The sequence below is a fragment of the Miscanthus floridulus genome, chromosome 3 (assembly GCF_019320115.1).
Source record: "Miscanthus floridulus cultivar M001 chromosome 3, ASM1932011v1, whole genome shotgun sequence".
Lineage (NCBI taxonomy): Eukaryota > Viridiplantae > Streptophyta > Magnoliopsida > Poales > Poaceae > Miscanthus > Miscanthus floridulus.
Window position 1 is genome coordinate 84,734,153 of NC_089582.1, and position 21,489 is coordinate 84,755,641.

Here is a 21,489-nt window from a genome sequence, read left to right on the forward strand (position 1 = left end):
AGTGAGATATATATGTAGATAGATAGAAACATAGATACATTGATAAATAGATATAGTTAGATAGCTACTTAGATATGTAGTTATATTTGTAGTTAACTACATATGATCTAGCTATTTAGTGAGTACACTATAAATATATACGTAGTTATTATCTTGATTACTTAGTTTGTAGTTAGAAAGTACTTATTAGGTACTATCTATCATTTAATTTGGACTAAAGGACATGTGTTTCGTTACGTTTTTGAAATAGATGGACAACCTAGTGACCATATATCATGGTGGCACGGTTGAAAGAGATCGCTATGTATATGTTAAGTTTCTTGACATGCAAAGCGTGCCTGTGCTATTCAATGATAGGCCTTCATTTAGTGAGATGGTTGCAAGGGCTCGGGAGGAGCTGCATTGCTTTGGAGATGATGACATTGCAGTTGATGGTGTACTGCACCTAGGTTGTCCTCCGAACATCTTCAGGCGAATGATCTCAATTGGTTGTGCGGATCAGTGGGACAACTATGTGAGATCGGCTATGAAGAGCCAGCTGCAATGTTTGGACGTGGTTGTGCGTCGGGTGTTAGTTGATCCAATCCCTCATGGGTTTACCCCAGCAATGGATCATCCAGTACACATCGACCCTCCCGTTCCGGAACCTTACCTGCATGTGCAGATTGCGCCTACGGTTCCTGATGCTCAAACTACCCCCAATGCGTTATTTGGAGATGGTTGTCATACTCATGTTTTCGTGGCAGATCTTCCTTATGAGATCCCTTTGACACAGAATCATCCGAGTAAGTGTCTTAACCGCATGGTTTTTGGGAGCTTATCCCGTTCCTTACATCTATTTCTTTCATTCTTTCCTCATTTCTGTAATGACGTTGCAGGAGACATTCCTGAGAATATGGATGTGTCCCATGTTGCTGCGCAAGTGCACTTTGGAGATAGATTTCGTGGCTCCAATAGTGTTGAAATTATGAATGATTCGGAGCCATATGAGATGGCTAGGGCTCTTGATTCTGACGATGATCGTCCTGTTGGAGAGCTGACGGAGAGTGATGTTGAGATGATGAGGCGTATCTTTCCCGACCGTCGTGATCCTAGAGTTCATGAGTTCAGTGATCTTGCTCATTCCGATCTGGCGTTTGCAGAAGGACGTGATGATGAGCTCCTAAGGCCGGTCCTAACATGGTAATTGAGGAGGGGAGGGTGTTCAATGACCTCCCTACTTTGAAGAGGTGGTTGCAGGCTTTTACAGTGATATAAAAGAGGCCTTACAGGGTATTGCATTCATATGTGGAGCGCCGTTATACAGTTATATGTGACAAGGAACGCTGCCCATGGAGGGTTTGTGCAAGGAAGCAACAGGTGACCGAAAAATGGAAGATCACAAAAGTTGTTGGGCCATACAATTGTGCTGACCATGAGCTGACACTGAGGCATCGGTAGTTGACATCTACCCTCATTGCCAAGCGGTTGATAGGAATTTTGTAGGGAGAACCCAACATGAAGGTGAGAACAATTATCAGGACTGTTGAGGCGTTGTATGGAGGATATGTGATAACTTATGGTAAAGCATGGAGGGCTAAGTAGCGAGCGTGGAAGATGATATATGGAGACTGGGAGGATGGGTATGAGCAGCTGCCAGTTCTTTTCAATGCAATCAAAGCGGTGAATCCAGGCATGCATTATGAGTACATCCCAAAACCTAATGCATGGAAGGATGGGAGGCAGATATTTTTCCGTGCCTTCTGGTGCTTTTCTCAGTGTGTCGAGGCCTTTAGGCACTGTCGTCCCATCTTCTCCATTGATGGTACATTCTTGATTGGCAAATACCAGGGCACACTTCTTATAGCCATATCCTGTGACGCGAACAATAAGTTGGTTCCTTTATCATTTACTTTGGTTGAGAAGGAGAACAATGACAGTTGGGGATGGTTCTTGAGGCTAGTCTAGATACACATGGTTGGCCCTGGCAGGGAGGTTGGCGTCATATCTGATAGGCATCAGGGCATACTTAATGTCGTGCAAGAGCAGTTAGAGGGGTATGCACCTTTGCACCATCGTTGGTGTACTCGACACCTTGTCGAGAATCTACTACGGAAGGACGGTGTCAAGAAAAACTTTGATCTATTCCAGGAGGCTGCTCGATAGCTTGAGGACAAGTACTTTAGGGAAAAGTTGGAGCAAGTCAGAACCGCATCAAATGCAGAAGGTAGATAATGGCTCACAGGTTTGATGAGGGATTTGGAGAAATGGACGAGAGCTCATGACAACGGTGGCTGGAGGTACGAGTTTCAGTGCAGCAACATGGCAGAGTCATTCAATAAGTTGCTATTAGGGATACGTGGTATGCCCGTGAATGCAATTGTTCAATTCACCTTCTATAAGCTTGTTGCCTGGTTTAACGATAAACACACCCATGCATTGCAGTTGAGGAGTGATGGAGAGATATGGGCTCCGAAACCAAAGGCACACCTAGAGAAGGCAAGAGAAAGGGCTGGCACACATGAGGTTGCATGCTTTGACCACGCCACAGGGACTTATCAGGTCAAGCATAGGGGCGGTACAACGTCCAACGGCGAGGTCTGAGAGTCGAGGATACATGTGGTTGTCCTCCAAGATTTTAAGTGAACTTGTGGTAAACCAAGGCAATACCACTTTGTATGTTCGTATTTGGTGGCAGCAGCTAGGCATCGCAACTATAATATCGAGAGGAGGATACCTCACGAGTTCAGTGTCAACACGCTTATGAACACATGGAGCCCCCGCTTTGTGCCTTTCCGGGACCCTGGAGAGTGGCCTCCATATGATGGGCCGAAGTACATTGTGGATCCAGCTTACCGTTGGAACAAGCGTGGATCAAGGCAGAGGACGAGGCATAGGATGGTTATGGATTAGGTACCCGGAAGAACTAGGCGTGGGAGAGGAACTCCATTTGTTACTGATCCCGAGCAGTACGAGTGCGGCAAGTGTGGTAGACTTGGCCACAACTCACGAAGTTGCCATTGGCAGATTAGTGAGGTAGGACTATTGGTTTATAGTATTATTTTATATTTGTCTTATCATATATTTAATTATGCATGTCTCAATTTATGCTTGTATTTGTGTCAATTACTTATACATTTATAAGTTCATGTTTCATTGTACATTGCAATTCTAATTCATTCACTTTTTTTGTAGGATGGAGCAATTCCACCTGCTCAACCCGACGTATGAGGAGACCCACCGAGGACGTCTCATTGTGCTGGGGCAGGTAATAATCTATAAGTTTTATTCATACATGTGTTCGTGAAGTAACATGTGACTATGTTATATTCGATGCAGGACCTTCCGCACCTTCGTTCTAGGACCCACAGTGGGTTCTTGGATATTCGGTACGACGATAGGTACACTCCTTTCCTGCAAAGAGCTGGCCTGGATGTCATCTCCTTTCAGGTTCGTCGTGGGTTGCCCAAGTTCAACTCAGCGGCGATAATTGCGTTGGTAGACAGGTATTAAAGTGAATCATTGCCTCCATTCATGGCCATTTGTTCATGCGATTGACTTTTTGACAAGTAATCTTGCTTGGTCTTAAATATAGGTGGCGGCCGGAGACTCATAGCTTCCACCTACCTTTTGGGGAGATGACAGTCTCGTTTCAGGACTATCAGAAGATGCTAGGCCTAAGGATTCATGGGAACCCAGTCACCAGGTTGTGTAGGTCAGAGGGCTGGAGAGCATGAGTGGAGGCCTTCCTTGGGCGTGAGCTTGGCGAGCAAGGGGCTCGCACTTCTGGAGTTCCCATCTCATGGCTACGTACAGAGTTCGCACAGTGCCCCGAGGAGGCAGATGAGGAGACGGTTGGGTACTACTGCCGGGCATGGATCCTACACCTTTTTGCTTGCGTTCTCTTTCTCGACACGACAGGTGACAATGCGTCCTAGATGTGGATCCACTACCTCAGTGACTGGGACCAGGCGGGTCAGTACAGCTGGGGCTCTGCAGTCTTGTGTTTTCTATACCGGTAGCTGTGCGAGGGGTGTCGTCAGTCTATGGTGAACCCCTCACTTGGTGGATGCGTGTACCTGTTACAGCTGTGGATGTGGGCTCGTTTTCCAGTTGGTCGTCTAGAGGTACTGGCTCATCGTGAGTGGTTCCAAGGTCAGCCTCCAAGTCACCAGCCGATGTGGGCATACCTTTAGGACCAGGTCAGGGTTCCGCACATGAGGATAGACCAGGCGTACATTGAGTACACGAATGAGCTAGATTCGCTGACGGCGTCTAGTGTAAGTAAATGTTATTTTCCATGCTGCTTTTAAAAGGATTAGTATACCATCTAACATTTTATTTGGACATGTTGCAGGTGGAGTGGGAGCCGTATGGTGGAGAGGACGCACTTCCTTTTTAGCTAAGCAATGTCTGTGGGGCCGATGACTACTTCTATAGGATGAGGTGCCCTCTAATCTGCTTCTATGCTATCGAGTACCACCTACCAGATAGGGTTGCACGCCAATTTGGAGTGAGACAGCTTTGGCCTATGCCTCTGTTCTTGACTGGCATTGACTTACACAAGTAAGTGTTTTGATATTTCAAATGTCTCATGATGATGGTCCATTTCTTATAATATGGTGCCACGTATGTGGATTAATGTAACGATGACATACGTGCAGGTTGGATCATCAGAGGAACAAGAAGATTTTTGACTGGGAGAGGCACCACCAGTCCTACATTGAGGAATGGGAGGAGATGCACGATAACCTGGACAACAACAACGAGCTGCACATGAACCGTGAGTTCAGACGGTACCAAGCTTGGTACCAGCGTTCGACACGGTGCAGGCTCAGGCTACAGTGGACCGAAACTGACTACGCCGACATCGAGTCCTCCGATGATGAAGACACAATGTACGACCGGTCCACTCGTGCAGGAAGGCAGGTGGAGGCAGGACCGATCTTGGACAGAGTGGTAAGCCAATCGCCTTATTTTGTTACGTTGAGTTACATAACAATACATTAGGCGTTCTTGGACCGACATTAGGAGTTATCTATTGTAGTTATTGCAACCTTGGAGCCGTATAACCCTTATAATAAGTTACATTCTTGTACAAAAGAAAACAAAACTAAATGCTATCTGTTTAGAAGTCTTATTATTGAAAACTTTGTTGCAGGGCAATACACTGAGAAGCTCAGTTGAAGAGATCAAGCGCGTTCGGCCGAGAGTCAATGATGACTACATACTTGGCTTCCTAGATGTAAGATTAAAAATATTCTTTCAAACAAATTATTAATACGTTATATTCTTTAGGTTAACATAGTTTTGTACAACAGAGGCTGTCACGTCATCTACGTCGTGCGGCTGGTCGTTGTGGTTGCAGGACAAACACAATGCATGACATGTATGATCCTTCCACAGGAAGAGGAGCCTTGGGTTCCTCTAGTCAAGCAGCTATAGGGGACGAGTATGAGGACGAGGAGGCCAACGACGACGATGACATGGACAAGAGGCACGATGAGCTTGGGCCCTCTCAGCTCCATGACGCTCCATCGACTCATCCTACACCGCCTCTAGGCACTAGGCGACGCCGTCTGCATGACCCTTACACTCCAGGCACCAGCGCTCTGGGTCACAAGGGTAGGGGCAAGAGTAGGAGACAGTGAGGGACGTGGTAGGTGTTACTATGAACTATTGTGAATTTTGTATTTACTTTTCTGTAACTATTCAGGACTGTATGGACATTGTGGACTATTTGGACTTTGCATGCCATATTATGTTGGTTGTGATATTCATTGTGGTTGCATTATGCTTGTTGGATGATTAAATGTTTAGAATATATATTGATGTCTCTGTTTGTAACTGTGGATGCTCCTAATACAAGACCGTATCTTGCGAATTTTTGTGTGAACCTTTAATCATACTACACTTGTACAAAGGCACAAATGTAGTACACAGATTAACTATATCTTTATTACGTGTATAATCTAGGAATATTTGTACATACGTTGTGTAGAAGAATCTAGGATTACCAAGCAACAGTGAACGAATCTATGCTTTTCAGACAATAAACATAGACTTTTCAGATACACGGACATCATTGAATTATCACATCACTGATATAGACTTTTCAGATACATGGACAACATGCAAGGAAGCACAACTCAACTCTATCTCCACCATCCATCTTATGACTATTTGATCCAAGGGCTGAGGTGAAGAGGCACATGGATCACTAACATGGCACATTGATAGGCCTCTATTCCTCCTCTCAGCCTATAAATAACCACTCACTCCCTCTCATTCACACAAACAACAAGGAAGAAGAACACTCCTCAGCATTTGCTTTCGTTGTAGTACCAATGTCTGGAGGGTCGTCCAGAGGGAGAGGAAAGGGGAAGAAAACTACTTGGGGTGGGAGGGTCCTCTTGGTCCCAATTTCTTTGAGGAAGCTCTTTATGAGAGGTTCCCAGTTGAGAGCAAAAGTGACTTCATCAAAGAGGCACCGCTGAGAGGATACGATGAAAGGAAAGAAGAGTGGCCAAAATGCATGCATGGTGAGGACTGCCTAGTGCATATGTTCACCGAGGGAATAGATGGAGGTCGTCGTTTCTTCAAATGCCCGCGAGCATGGGTAATTGCTATTACTATTTGTTTCTTCAATATGTTTGTCTTGTATATCACTTACATGACATACTTTTTGTAGTCTTCCTTGGCTAAAGAAAACTATGGGTTCAGTAGGTGGGTCGATCCTTGACCTATTTATCCGCATACGGAGTACATCTACTACCTACAAGACCATATCTTCGATCTAGAAAGGGAAGTTAGCAGTGGTTACAAGGACGACGAACAGGACGACAACAACAATGGTGCCGATTCACAGGAGGCACTCTGCAATGATCCATATTGCACCTGCCCTAACCACAAGAAAAAGGGGCCTCCCCCGTCACCCCCGCCACCACCACCACCAACAACGGGAGGCTACTATGGAGAAGGTGCAACACAATTTGCTATGTGGCCACACTACTAGGATGACTTTATCTTTTTCACATGTACCCAGGTTTAATTACCTAAGGCATGTTAGGTTTAATTACCGAAGGCATGGTTTTATTACCTAAGGCATGTTAGGTTTAGTCAAAGAAAACTCTATACCCAGGTTCGGTACATGTAGTCACATGCCATTTAATGTGTTTCGTGTGTTGATTTCTATAATGCCGTATGTCGTTAACTATTTTTTGCAGCACGTGTTCAAATGGAAATACGTCCGTATCATTAAGCAGAATATTAAGACCATTGATAATGAAAACAACCACATAATAAAAAGTTCGATAATATGCCACATTACACAACATATTAATACTACAACTAAGTGCCGACAGTAGACATAGGGGCAAATGCACTTCCAAATCCTCAGTCTGAAACGTACTGAGTAAGCAACTCATCATCCGAGTACCAGTCCTCTACTACAACCCTGTTGCTATGGCTAGGCTCAACTGTGTTGCTCTGACATGCCTATCGCTTGTAGTAAGTGGCCTCCGCTTCATCTACGGCCGCTGTGGCCTGAGTAAAGAATGCGTCGTCATCCTCCTCTACCTGTAAGCCCACCTCTGCTAGAGCGATGAGCTCGCTCAGTCTACCAGTGTCGTCGTCAGCCTCCTATGCCTGAATGCCTGCCTCTGCTAGAGAGATGAGCTCGCTCAGTCTGCCAGTGTTGTCCTCAGCCTCCTGCGCCTGTATGCCTGCCTCTGCTAGAGCAATGAGCTCACTCAATCTACCAGTGTTGTCCTCATCCTCGTCTCTGTCATCACACAACACAATCGGTGATTGAACGGTGCGACCAGCTCGTGATCTATGGCCATCTAACTTCTTCTCCTCATACCTTGCATGAGCCACCTTTGCAGCATGTTCCCCGCTGCAACCAATCCCTTCATGTATAAAATGCAATTAGTTAGCAATGCGATAATATTACATTTAAAACCAGGCAATAAAAAAAAGGTTTTCAAGCAATCACTGGCACATAATGTAGCAACATGCTCGTTCAAGACCTGCATCTGTACTCTTGTCTCCTCCCTTGCCTCATTCCTTGCCCTCTCCTCCTCTAACGTTGTCCGCCTCTCCAATCCCCATTTGTTAAGCCCAACATCGATCGGGTTACAAATACCGTGCTGTCTAGCAAACTCACGCATCTTTTCTTTGTGATGTTTAACGAATAGGTTGACGTAGTCAGGTCCATATCCCCTCTTCCGTGCAATTACTTGCCTCTTCTTTAGTTCATCCAAGAACTTAGCTTGACCATCATAATATTCCCAACTGCATTTCCTAGTGCTCTGTTCAAAAGAAATATTATATCATATATGTCTTAGCAAAACAAACAAAATATGATTTCATGTTTACCAGAAAAATAACGAACCTCATCATACTCAATCATATGATCGCAATAATGACCTATTCCAAGCTCCGAAGGGACTAGGCCATAGTTGGATTTTACACCACATTCGCACATGACAGGAGGTGCTTTGTAGATTACCCGTTCTTTCTTCTTTTCCTTAACCCTCCACGGTTCTTCCGGCCATTGGTTCTTAGGACCATACAACCACTCCTTGAAACGACACTTCGCCATTGAATACACCTAAATAATGAGACATTAGTACATGAACACATATAGCTCAAGATTTTAACACATACACTTTGCACTTACTTCATGCTTGTTTGGACACCAAACTCCAACATATTCTTAGGGTTTATCACAGCTCAATCTCCGCAATCGCACAGAGGAGGTTTCTCGAGTCGTCTAACTACGGCTAGGTGCTTCTCCTTAGCCGTCTTTGCCGGAGGGTTAGGGGGGTGGAACCCACCGCTTGAAGTGCTCACATGGATGTCTCCCTCTAAACCAATCGTCGAAAAAGAGGTACCTAGGATCAAACTTGTTTGCACCATCGATCTACTGAAAGAAAAAGCACCTCTCATGGTCCTACACAATGAGATTCAAACAAAATATTAGTACCATACTTAAACAAATAAAGAAAAAGGATAGTACAAACAATTTCTTACATTAAACCGACTACATGTGTAGAAGCAACGCGTGGCTGTGTCCGAATGTTTCGATTAAAAAACATGGGCCAGGAAACTATAGTCACAGTTAGGGATAGGAAGGTCAGTAGAAATGGGGGCATCTTTGCTAGACGTGTCGGGGTATAATTCTCGAGGACGACCCCGTTTTCGCCAAAACTCCTCCCGAAACATTTCTTGCATCTAACAAAATGGATGTAATTTAACAAACATAAATAAAAACATCACCAAAAAATATCAATGAGAACCATAACTATAGTACAACCAATTTTGTTCTAAGAACCAAAAGTAGTTAACATTATACCCTAAACCTAGGGTTTCTCATTTCATCACAACAATGAACCCATAACATAACTGCATGCGGCTTGGTTTGCTAGCTTTTTCCATGCCTTGGAATCAACCTACGGTTGTATAATACATATATTGAGGGATACAATGAAACCCTAAGTGATGACGATTCTTAGGTTCAAAAATCCGACTAATATGTACCGAATTGATGCGAAAAAAACAAGGAGGTGAGCGAGTATACCTCGCTCTCGAAGATCTACGGATCAAATCAAGGTTTTCAAGGTCCAATATATCGATTCGTGAGGTAGGGTGAAGTGGCGAGAGAAAAACCTAAGAGGGAGGAGAAATAAGAGGAAGAATGCTCGAGGAAGAAGTGTAGGCTGGGTTAAATGCAGGTGGCTTGGTGCCAGTCATTCTGGCGTCGAGCCCCCTGGCAGGCCATTTCCCCATGCCCAGGAGCTTGGTGCTAGTGACTGTGGCGCCAAGCTCAGTGCCAGTCACTCTGGCACCGAGCCAAGGGTCCATTTCTGGAACTCTTTCCACCAGGGGTCTATTTGTGAGAAACTTTTGAAAAAAGGGCCAAATAGTAAAAAATTCGGCCTGTTTGGTCGGGCTCCCGCGGGCTCCGACTTCTGTACTGTAGCATCTTGTTGGCCGCCCATGAGCCGATAGGTGCTAATGGGAGCCAGAGCCGCGGGAGCCAGAAATATGAGCTTCTCTGGCTCTGGTTGTGTTAGTGAGAGAGGAAAGTAGGAGAGAGAAAAATGACTCCGGTGAACAGTGTAGCACCCTGTCGGCTGTCTAGGAGCCGATAGGTGAACAGTGCGGGAGCCGAAGCCGTCGGAGCCTGGCCAAACGAGGCCATAGTCCTCTCTTCATCCACTCCACTCTTCCCTAGTAGCACGGACACATGTGTGCTCATCGGATTTGGTCATGTGCTGGCGAGAAATGGGCTGCTGCAGTATGGTCCGGCAGAAGCTATCGACGCCGCAAGTCCCGGTCTTGTAGCTGTGGGAGCTGCATTGGTTCCCCATGTGGCCGTTCAGGCGTTCCTTGGGAGGTTGTGGTGGGAGAGGAGCTCGTGTCTGGAATCCACCAGATCCAAGCTCATCGGCGGTGGAACAGTGGTGGGGACCACCATGGTGGTCAATGCGCCGCTTGACTCCGCGCTCTTGCAGGTCTCCCCTCAATGGCACATTAGGATAATCTCCACCAATTCCTCCAACGATCAATTGAGCCCTTGATCTGCGTCCTGATCGGAGGCGCTCAGCTGGTTCTCCTAGCTGATGGGCCCCTGTCGCGCAGCGCCATAAAATGACGGTGGGGGCTAGGGCACAAGACATGAGGTCACCGGTAGCCGTCTGCCCCACCCCAAAGTTCCTAACTATCGATCGGGACCCACGGGATACCCCACAAAGAAAGGAGAAGATCTAGTCTAACTATGATTTCTTTCCCTATAAACTTAGTAGTAGTATTATTCTATAATCCTACTAGGAACCTCATTGTAAACCAACTAGGACTTTGGCCTCCTGACTATATAAAGGAGGGCGAAGTTCCTGGAGAGACGACGGATAACACAACGCAACACAACACTTTACAATCAATCCAACGCAAAGGCTAAACGCCGACTGGATGTAGGGCTATTACTTGATCATGGTCAAGGGCCTGAACCAGGATAAATTGACTGTCTCTTGCGTTTACCGTCGAGTTCTGCATACGTTAAAGCCCGAACAAACTGCCTCGGGTACCCCCGTGGTAGGCTATCGGTGGTGAAACACCGATAGCTGGCACGCCAGGTAGGGGCTTTCGGTGAAACTGCATCCGAGAGCTCGACGGACCTTGGCAACATGATCTTGTCGACGGGATCATCCTTTTCATCTTCGATTCATGGATCTGTGAGGCAGATGACGAGGGCAAGCTCCGAAGCCATCTCCTTGAAGATTCGGATCACCATGAAGACTTTTCTATTTTGGCGACTATGACAGATCAACTCGCTGGAGGATTCATGCGGCTCGTGATGTCCGATCCAACTCAGATTTTGCGGCTTTGCGCATTCGACTCAAACTCGGGCTTTGCATCTGAGATAGAGTCTTTACCGAGTTCTTTCAAGAAACCAAGTTCTTTTCTGGTGGGGCTCCAGAACGGTGCCTCGGCCTATCAAGAATACAACTCAGAGTACACTCAGAGTCCTTTCAAGAAGTCGGGTCCTTTTCCATTCAGACTCCACAACATGGCAAAATCTTATCAGGCTTGGCCCGAAGGATCCCTCGATCTAGTGCTTAGAATGCCACTAAAAGGAGCTCAGGAAGGTCTCGTACTAACTATAACACCTCAAGACTGCATCATCCACTGGCTAGGTTCTGTTCCTGAAGACAGCGGTACCCAACTAGTCGGCACGACGACGACAACAGTTCTACCCTACCAAGAAGGAGACTCAATCTACGACCTTGAAGCCTCTACTAAAGTTGTCAGCGACTCCGACAGTATGGAAACCAACACCGATAACAGAACAATTCATGCACGAGAAGTATTCATGGTTCACCATCCTCGATCACCATTGGTCCCCCTAGAAGCACCCGACATCAAGTCATCGGATGAATCTGAGTCCAACATATCACCCTTTATCCAGGGGCATGATGGTGAGACCAAGAGTCAGAAGCAAGCCAGAGAAAGAAGAAACAAATTGAAACAAGGACGCCAACGCCGTGCTAGGCAGCATAAGGAAGCTTGGATCAAATATGAGCCAGATCTAGCTAAGTACAATAGAAGAAAATTAGAACAAGAAGTCAAAGAAAGACACACGGTGAATACACCCTACAATAGGATCTGAGAAGCACTAGAAGAACTCAGAGCGACCTCACTTCCCGGTGAAAAATAGGAACAGCTCCGGGACCTTCTCCGGTCAATAGCCCTAAGGGTACACGATGGAGAGACCCACTCAAGACTACCTACTAGGTCAACGTCTCATAGATAGGAAGATCAAAATCAAAGGAAGTCTACTTTCGAGAGACTCGGACCAAGTGGAAGTCACAACAGAGAAAGTAGAAGGGACCATAGTCAAAACTACCGAGTCAAACAACCAAGAATGACCAAAAGCAAAGTACCAATTCAGATAGCCCCGCAGAACTACTCTCACCAAGATGATAGTTGGCTAGAAGGAGGAGCTAAATTAGAATACACAGAAGCCGGAACGCACGATAGATTCCCTTGTTTTGCGAACAGACTTGCTTCAATACGGCCACCTCACAAGTTCAAGCCATCCAACCACTCTAAATATGATGGCAAGACCGAACCAAGGCAGTGGCTCAGGATTTACTCGTAGTCGATTGAGTTAGCCGGGGGAAACAACGACATCAAGACCTTATTTTTTCCCATGGCATTGGAAACTATGCCTCTCCAATGGTTCGACAAATTAAATCCAGGGTCAATCAGAAATTGGGAGGACTTACAAAGAGTTTTCTGTGGAAATTTCACGGGTATCATTATGCACCCCATCACCCACGTAGAATTAAAAGGACTCAAGCAAAAAGGAGGCAAAACTCTCAGAAATTACTATCGATGATTTGGTGAACTACGTGCTCAAGTACATGACATCACAGAACGAGAAGTAATCGAAGCTTTCTCTCATGAAATTATGGCTAGGTGGCAGTTTCAAGACTTCTGCAAAGAAAACCCGAGAAATATTGAAGAATTCAGACGCATAGTAGAAAAGATGATTACTACAGAGGAGAAGATAGGAGAAAGGTTCCTAGATAGAAACAACCAAGACAATCCGGACAAGCGAAATCATCGAAACATTAGACATCAGGAAAGAAAACATGGACCAGACAACACCGTAGCGGTGGCTGATAAATTAAGGAAGTTTTCCAAAACCGGAGAGTATGGCGACATTGAAAACATGCATTGCATCTTGCATCCTAAAGGAAATCACACCACTGGAAATTGCTACACCTTCAACGAGTGATACACAAGAAAAGATAATAAGGTAAACACTAAAGAAGACAATCAGAAAAAAGATGAAGACAACCGCAAAGACAAGGGATTCCAAAAATCTAGGGGGATAGTAGCAGTGATCTTCACTGGGGCCCTAGATTCTAGAAGCAGACATCAAGAAAAGCTAGCTCTACGAACTATCATGGCAGCAGAGCTGGCTACTCCAAGATATCTCAATTGGTAACAGTATCCAATCCAGTTTTGAAGAGAAGACCAATGGACTAGCGTAGGAAACGCAGGCCATTACCCACTGGTTCTAGATCCAACTATCACTGGTATGACCGTCACAAAAGTATTAATCGATGGGGGAGCCGGACTCAACATCATTTTTTCAAAAACGCTAAGGAAGATGGGACTACAACTCGCTGGGATGATTATACCAACGAGCACCCCTTTTATGGGATAGTACCCGGCAAGGCAGCCATGCCACTTGGACAAATCACTCTACCGGTTACTTTTGGAACTACCTCAAACTACCGAACATAATTCATTAAGTTTGAAGTTGCAGACTTCGATTCATCATATCACGCAATCCTCGGGCGCCCAGCACTAGCAAAATTCATGGCGATACCATATTACCCATACCTATTGCTTAAGATGCCTGGGCCCAATGGAGTCCTTTCCCTTCGAAGTGATTTGAAGCGCGCTTTTGACTGCGATGTTCAGGCAATTCAAATTACAGCAAAAGCACAAACCGCCAATGGCAGAAAAGAAATAGCTACTATTGCCGCCGAAATGAGCCCAAAAGAACTAGAGATACCGGCTAAAAAACCCAGCATCCTCGCACCACCAAAAGAAGCAGACATCAAGCAAATCGACCTGGGCACCGGGGATCCCTCCAAGACGGCAACCATCAGTGCCCACCTCTCGACAAAATAGGAACTCGTGCTCACCAGCTTTCTTCGGGACAACAAAGATATCTTCTCTTGGAAGCCAGCCGACATGCCAGGTGTCCCAAGAGAGTTGGTTGAGCACAGAATTGATATCAATGAAGGCTGTAAGCCTGTGAAGCAACGGCTACGACGATTCTCACCCGACAAGAAGGCAACAATTAAAAAAGAAATCACAAAGTTAATGGCAGCCGAATTCTTCAGAGAAATCCTTCATCCAGATTGGCTAGCAAATCTAGTTCTAGTACAAAAAAAGAATATGGATGAGTGGCACATGTGCGTCGACTACACAGATCTCAATAAACACTGCCTGAAAGATCCGTTCGGGCTACCATGCATTGATCAAATAGTTGATTCAACAGCAGGATCTGCCCTATTATCCTTTCTTGATTACTATTTAGGATATTATCAAATTGCATTAAAGGAACAAGACTAGAGCAAGACATCTTTCATCACTCCGTTTGGTGCCTATTGCTACAAGACCATGTCGTTCAGACTCAAGAACGCTGGTGCCACATACCAAAGAGCTATCCAAACATGCCTTGGTGATCAGATCGGTGAAAACATAGAGGCATACATGGATGATGTAGTAGTAAAAACAAAGAACCCGAACACACTAATTGAAGACTTAAAGCAAACCTTCGAAAACCTAAAAAGGTGGAGGTGGAAATTAAACCCAAAGAAGTGTGTATTCAGAGTTCCTTCAGGACAACTACTCGAATTTTTGGTTAGTCATCGTGGAATCGAAGCCAACACCAAGCAAATTCATGCCATAACAGAAATGGGCCCTCCTCGAAGCATCAAGGATGTACAGAAACTAATAGGCTACATGGCGGCCCTCAATCGTTTCATATCAAAACTCAGTGAAAAAGGGTTACCTTTCTTTAAACTACTAAAGAAGACAGACAAGTTCAAGTGGACAAAAGAAGCCAACGAAGCTTTCAAAAGACTTAAGGCATACCTCACCTCCTCGCCCATTCTCACACCTCCAAAGAAAAACAAAGACATGATGCTGTATTGCGGCAACTTCTACTGTAATCAACACAACAATAGTTGTAGAAAGAGAAGAAGAAGGGTGCATATATAAAGTACAACACCCTGTATACTACATCAGTGAAGTACTATCAGAATCAAAAATCCGGTACCTGCATGTGCAAAAACTACTCTACACCCTCCTGATCACTTCACACAAGCTTCATCACTATTTTGAAAGCCACAAGATTACCGTGGTGACAGATTTCCCACTCAGAGACATCTTACACAATAGAGACGCAACAGGGCGCATATCTAAGTGGGTTGTTGAACTTGGTGCTCTCAATATGGATTTCACCCCACAAAAGGCAATCAAATCTCAAGCCCTTGCTGATTTTATTGCCGAGTGGACAGAGATTCAACAACCTATGTCAAATACCATCCTCGACCATTAGAAAATGTACTTTGATGAATCACTCAAGCTAGGCGGAGCCGGTGCAGGCGTTCTCTTCATCTCTCTAGATGGAAAGCAACCCAAGTATGTCCTTCAGATATTATGGCCATGAATTCTTGATTTTCAATCATAGAAAGGGATGCCTCCTCGTCTACAAAGGTTGCCTGGGACTTGCTCGCTGATTTCTTCCTACCCATATACTAGCAAAAGCAATAAGGCACTAAGAAACGATGATGGTCAGGCGGCGGTGCTCAGATGACGGCGACAATGGCGACGGCGGAGTGAGGACTAGGGTTTCAAGGCAAAAGCAGGACATCAAAGAAAAAGAAGAAAGAAGTCCTTTAAATAGATTTTTACAGCGATAAAAATGCGGCCCACTAGGCCCGTTTAAACACGGCATGAGAACGCAATGGTTCATTTCCCAACACAACTGACAAAAGCTGAAATGATGGATGGCACACTTCTACACAAAGGTACAGTTCAACGGGCAGATTTCAGGCTTATCCATCCAGCACCAAGGCAGAGTTAACATATTGCTACAAAAAGAACTCATTAACAATGAAGCAACGAAGGGCTACCTCACAAGGAACACAAGAACTCGGTTCTTATAGAAAGAACTTGGGTATCTCATAAACAATCAGGACATCAGTAGAAAAAAAGAATGACAACCCAGAAGACAAGATTCTTTCCATTATAAATAGCTTCAAAAATTACAACATTTCACATCTTACAAGACCCAACGAACTTGGTACTACGACGAGCAAGGTAGCAAAAAGGAACCCGGACACAACTAGGCTCTAGAACGACTACATGTTCCAAATTGCTACTCGGTAGAACAAACCGCACTCGGCTACACTATTTTCTTCAAAGGACGGACACAGAACATCCGAGGCGAAAGTCAGCAGCATGGCGGGACAACATGGAACAGGGAAGCCAAGCAGGCATCTGTCTACCCAAGTCTGATGTGACACTAGATCAGGCGTTGATCTGCACCAGACAGTCGTAGGGTAGGCAAGGGGGATCTACCGAGAACTACTGGATGAAGAAACGTATCCTGCATCACAAGACTTCCTCCAACTACCGCCACATACATCCTAGTATAATGCCGCTGCGAGATTAGTCTACCTTTAATATCTATCACAAGACTCCCTCTAGCTATGATAAGATATACAAGAACTACAAGATATGCCCGAGGGCTGCTCTACTTCAGAAACTATCATATTCATGACTACGGAGATTTCAGACCACGCAACAAAATGCTCGTTGAATCAAAACAGCACACTAGGAGGGTATTTATAGACCAAAGAAGCATGCACATGGACTAGGAGCACCAACGGAACAAACCTAACAAAGGACATAGTGAAAAGACATAATTCAATGAAAGAGGACTCAGGCATGAAGGAACAATACTCAAGGACGAGCATATTTGAAATGATATACCAATACTGCACAACTCGTGAGCAAACAGCATTTACACTCAACCACTACCATACAACCCATCTGACAACATAAGATTCAAGACCCTCCAGCTTCTTGTTCCAAATAGCAAGAGGCTCGAGGGCTACACTCAGTGAGTGCACTTTTGTCCTTAAAAAACACGCACGTCACCAAGAAGATTTCTTCAAGACAAACCACTTCAAGGACTCATGTCAAAAAGAACCCGGACCGAGCAATATCCGAGTTCTTTTTGATAAAAAACCCAGGCATATGCTTGGGAGCACTTTGACGAGGAATCAGAACAATTTCAAGACAAGACCCTCTAGCTCCTTGTTCCAAATAGCAAGAGGCTCGGGGGCTACACCTAGACGGATGTATTTTTTCTTCAAAAAAGCACACACCACTCAAAGATCCCAAGAAGCGCTACACGGTTTCACTCAGGAAAGCACTCAGACAATGCTTGTTCCTGCTCGGCAAGACCTGAAGGAACAAGATGAGGCTTCTAGAGCTCAACCATGAAGTGCTCGGGGGCTTGTCAGTATGGGACCCACGGGATACCCCACAAAGAAGGGAGAAGATCTAGTCTAACTAGGATTTCTTTCCCTATAAACTTAGTAGTAGTATTATTCTATAATCCTACTATGAACCTCATTGTAAACTGACTAGGACTCTAGCCTCCTGACTATATAAAGGAGGGCGGAGTTCCTAGAGAGACGATGGATAACACAACGCAACACAACACTTTACAATCAATCCAACACAAAGGCTAAACGCCGACTGGACGTAGAGCTATTACTCGATCATGGTCGAGGGCCTAAACCAAGATAAATCGACTGTCTCTTGCGTTTACCATCAAGTTCTGCATATGTTGAAGCCCAAACAAACTGCCCCGGGTACCCCCGTGGCAGGCTATCGGTGGTGAAACACCGACACTAACCCTAGACTGATTGAGAGGGGCGCTGTGAGCGATGGGAAACACCATCACCTTCGCTGCCGCCACAACACCACACCTGCACTACTGCTGCACTCGATGACCTAGTGGGCACCTACACGGCTTCCCCTACTACGACTCCAGTGGTCATGTCACGGTGGCGCCATGGCCGTGACTGCGCATGGCAAGGTACATCACCAAGTCTCTCATCTAAGTCAAGTTTATCCCCTGATCTACGATCCTCGAGGTCATATTTTCTACCAATGTTATCAGAGCCTGGTTCTGCCATCTAAGAAAAAGATGCAGGCATGACTTACAAAAGTACAATTAATAAAAGACCTCGTTGAGTTCTTGAAGTGGAATGAGGATAGTGTACTCCTATACGGATCAAGAAATAACTTTATTTGCATAGCATAATCATGTGAATGAAGTAAGTCATAAGTGTCTCCTCGTTCATAGTTTTTCTAAATAGTTCTTGAAATTATGGTAGTAAAGTTGTGAGATGAATTAAGAGTAAGAATTAAGATCAATTAAGAAACTACTCTTCATTAAGAGTGAGATAAAGATGTTGATGAATGTGGACTCTTCAATAAGAGTGAGATAAAGTTTTTGATGAATGTGACCGTCGGTCACAACAATGATACCCCTAAGCAGATAAATAGCTAAATTCCTAGACCTTTTAAAGTTCCAATAGGAAGATAGCGTAGTTAGCCTTAAAGCTGTTAAGGTGGTGCTTAAAGCGTCATATGAGATTTTAACAGATTAAACCCAAAATAAGATATTTGAAGATATACCATCTTTAAAAAAGATGGGATGATCTAGGGGAGCATGGTATGTAGAGATATGTAGAGACCTAAGACTTGAAGAGAAGAGGGACTGCATGCCCACTCTAGTGACTCAAGAGCAACAAGTTTCTCAATACCTGTTGATGTTGTATGACTAATACAACACCTGTTGTTAGCTCTTTGAAGAAGATGAATAATGCAAACAAGGATCTTGTAATATAGGAGCCTATAGAATCCATTGCCTCTTGGCAATGTAGAGCAACAACAACTCCATATGAAAGTGCTAGTAGCTGAGGCCCCAAAAGGTCTCAAAGAATTAGTAAACTAGTTTTTTCTGATGACTATGAAGTCTATGTTAGTGAAGAAGTTCAAATGGAGGATGATCCCACCTCATTTAAAGAAAGCCATGAGAAGTGTTTACTCGTCTGAATGGCAAGAAGCTATGGAAGTTAAAATAAATTCGATGAATACCAACGTTGTTTGAGACTTAGAAGAAATTCCTAATGGAGCCAAAACAGTAGGCTGTAAATGGGTCTACAAGACAAAATGTGACTCCAAAGGAAATGTAGAAAGATATAAATTATGACTTGTAGAAAAAGACTTTACACAAAGAGGATGAATAGATTACGATGAGAGTTTTCTCTCCAGCCTCATGCAAGGATTCTTTAGAATCAAAATGGTGTTATTGGCACATTACAATTTAGAGTTACATTAGATGGATGTAAAGACGGCATTCCTTAACGAGGATTTGTATGAAAACATTTACATGGCACAACCCAAATCTTTTGTCGTGGAAGAAAAAGAACATATGGGATGCCGCCTGTAGAAATCCATTTATGGGTTAAAACCAGTCTCAAGACAGTAGTATTTGAAGTTGATGAAACAATGTGAAAGTTTGGATTTTAAAGAAAATGAGAAGGACAATAGCGTTTATGCGAAGTTCAAGAATGAAAAATTCATTTTTCACATCCTGTGAATAGATGACATTCTAGTCACTAGTAGTGATGTTAATCTATCATTGGAGAAGAAGAAGTTTTGTCCTCAAGTTTCAATGTGAATGATCTTGGTTAAGCGTCACTGGTTCTAGGAATCGAAATTCACCGAGATAGAAGAAACTGGGGTATTAGGACTATCACAAAAGCATACTTAGAAAAGATTCTAAAGAAATAAAGTATGCATGCGAGTAAACCTACGCCTGCTCTTATAGTCAAGGGTAATAGATTTGAAAACTTTAAGTGTTCTAGGAACTGATATGAGATCGATCAAATGAACATGGTTCCATATGCTTCAGCTGTTGGAAGCTTCACGAGTGTACAAGTACAAGTAAGAACTTACCCTGACATAGTTTACGTATCCGGAATATTTTAGCAAAAGTCGAGTCTAGATATAGATCACTAGAATGGAGTTGAGAATGTCTTGCAATTTTGCAAAGTATCATAGGCCTCATGCTGAGTAAGAAAGAACAAGTACTCTCAAATAGTTGAGGGTACAAATATTAAGTCTTGGCGAGATGTATAGTGAAATTCACAATAGTTGCTAACACTCGCAGTTGGAGTATTATTATGAAAAAGCTCCAAAGAAATAGTTGTGGTGTCATCAGTGATGCATACCATAGTATAGCTTGACATGAGGCTTAAGGAATAGGCAAAAGGAGGTTAAAGGAATTAGTACCTAGATTTAACAATGGTAGTCAACAGCAATAATCATTTAAAATAGTTCACTCCTAAGACAACAGGTCAAGTGTGCTGCCAAACACATTGACATTGAGTTATATGTTGTAAAAGAGAAAATCCATAATCATTTTGAAAGCATTGAGCATATGAGTACCAAGCAAGTACTTGCGGATCCGCTTACCAAAGACTAACCATCCAGTGCATTTAGAGAACACACAGTCGACATGGGTTTACGGGAAAACCTATGATTTCTGGATACTAAGGGCCTAGTTGAGAATTTGTTTCAAAACAGAGAGGTACATTGTAGTTGTTTAATCTAGTGGTAATTGACCGTGACGATGAGGTACACCCTATGCACTGATCTAAGATGGAATGGGAAAAAGATAAAGTAAGTTGAGTTTAAGTCATAAGGTGAGATCAATGGGGAGAATGTTAGGATGGTCTCCATCAGTTGGCCCAGCAGTCAATTAGGCCCTTAATCCACGCCCTGATCGGGGGCGTTCAGCCTATTCTCCTAGCTGATGGGCCCCTGTCGCGCAGCACCAAAAAAGGATGGTGGGAACTAGAGCACAAGACATGAGATCACCGGTAGCCGCTAGCCCCAACCTGAAGTTCCTAACCCTATACCGATCGTGAGGGGTGCTATGAGCGACAACCTAGCGTTCGACGACCTAGCAGGCGCCTGCACGGCTTCCCCTACTGCGACTCCACTAGGCATATCATAGTGACGTCGTGGCCGTGACTGCGTATGGTGAGATATATCACCAAGTCTACCATCTAAGTTAACTTTATCCCTGATTTACTATCCTAGAGGTCATATTTTCTACCAGGGGACTCCCCCATCGTTGACTTCCCTGAGGTCTTCATGCCGGCTCCTCCGCGCGCACCGCTCCCGCTCCTATCACTACCCGTCCCAGTCTCCAATGCTGACTCCACCTCCGGCGTGGACCCTAGCCTCAACAGCGCCTCCGCATCCATCCCCGCTGAGTGGGTGGTTGCGGCCGGTGGACGAGTTCCTTATGCGGCTCGCGGC

At 44.5% G+C, this 21,489-nt stretch overlaps 2 long non-coding RNA genes across 2 annotated transcripts; both read left to right on the forward strand.

The window, feature by feature from the left end:
* Window positions 1–3,355: 3,355 nt before the first annotated feature.
* LOC136546022 (uncharacterized) lies at window positions 3,356–4,474 on the forward strand. Its single transcript, XR_010781218.1, has 3 exons — window positions 3,356–3,485; window positions 3,575–4,259; window positions 4,337–4,474. It is a non-coding gene; the product is annotated as an uncharacterized lncRNA (long non-coding RNA).
* Window positions 4,475–4,745: 271 nt separating this feature from the next.
* LOC136546023 (uncharacterized) lies at window positions 4,746–5,601 on the forward strand. Its single transcript, XR_010781219.1, has 3 exons — window positions 4,746–4,938; window positions 5,141–5,224; window positions 5,301–5,601. It is a non-coding gene; the product is annotated as an uncharacterized lncRNA (long non-coding RNA).
* The last annotated feature ends 15,888 nt before the right edge of the window (window positions 5,602–21,489 follow it).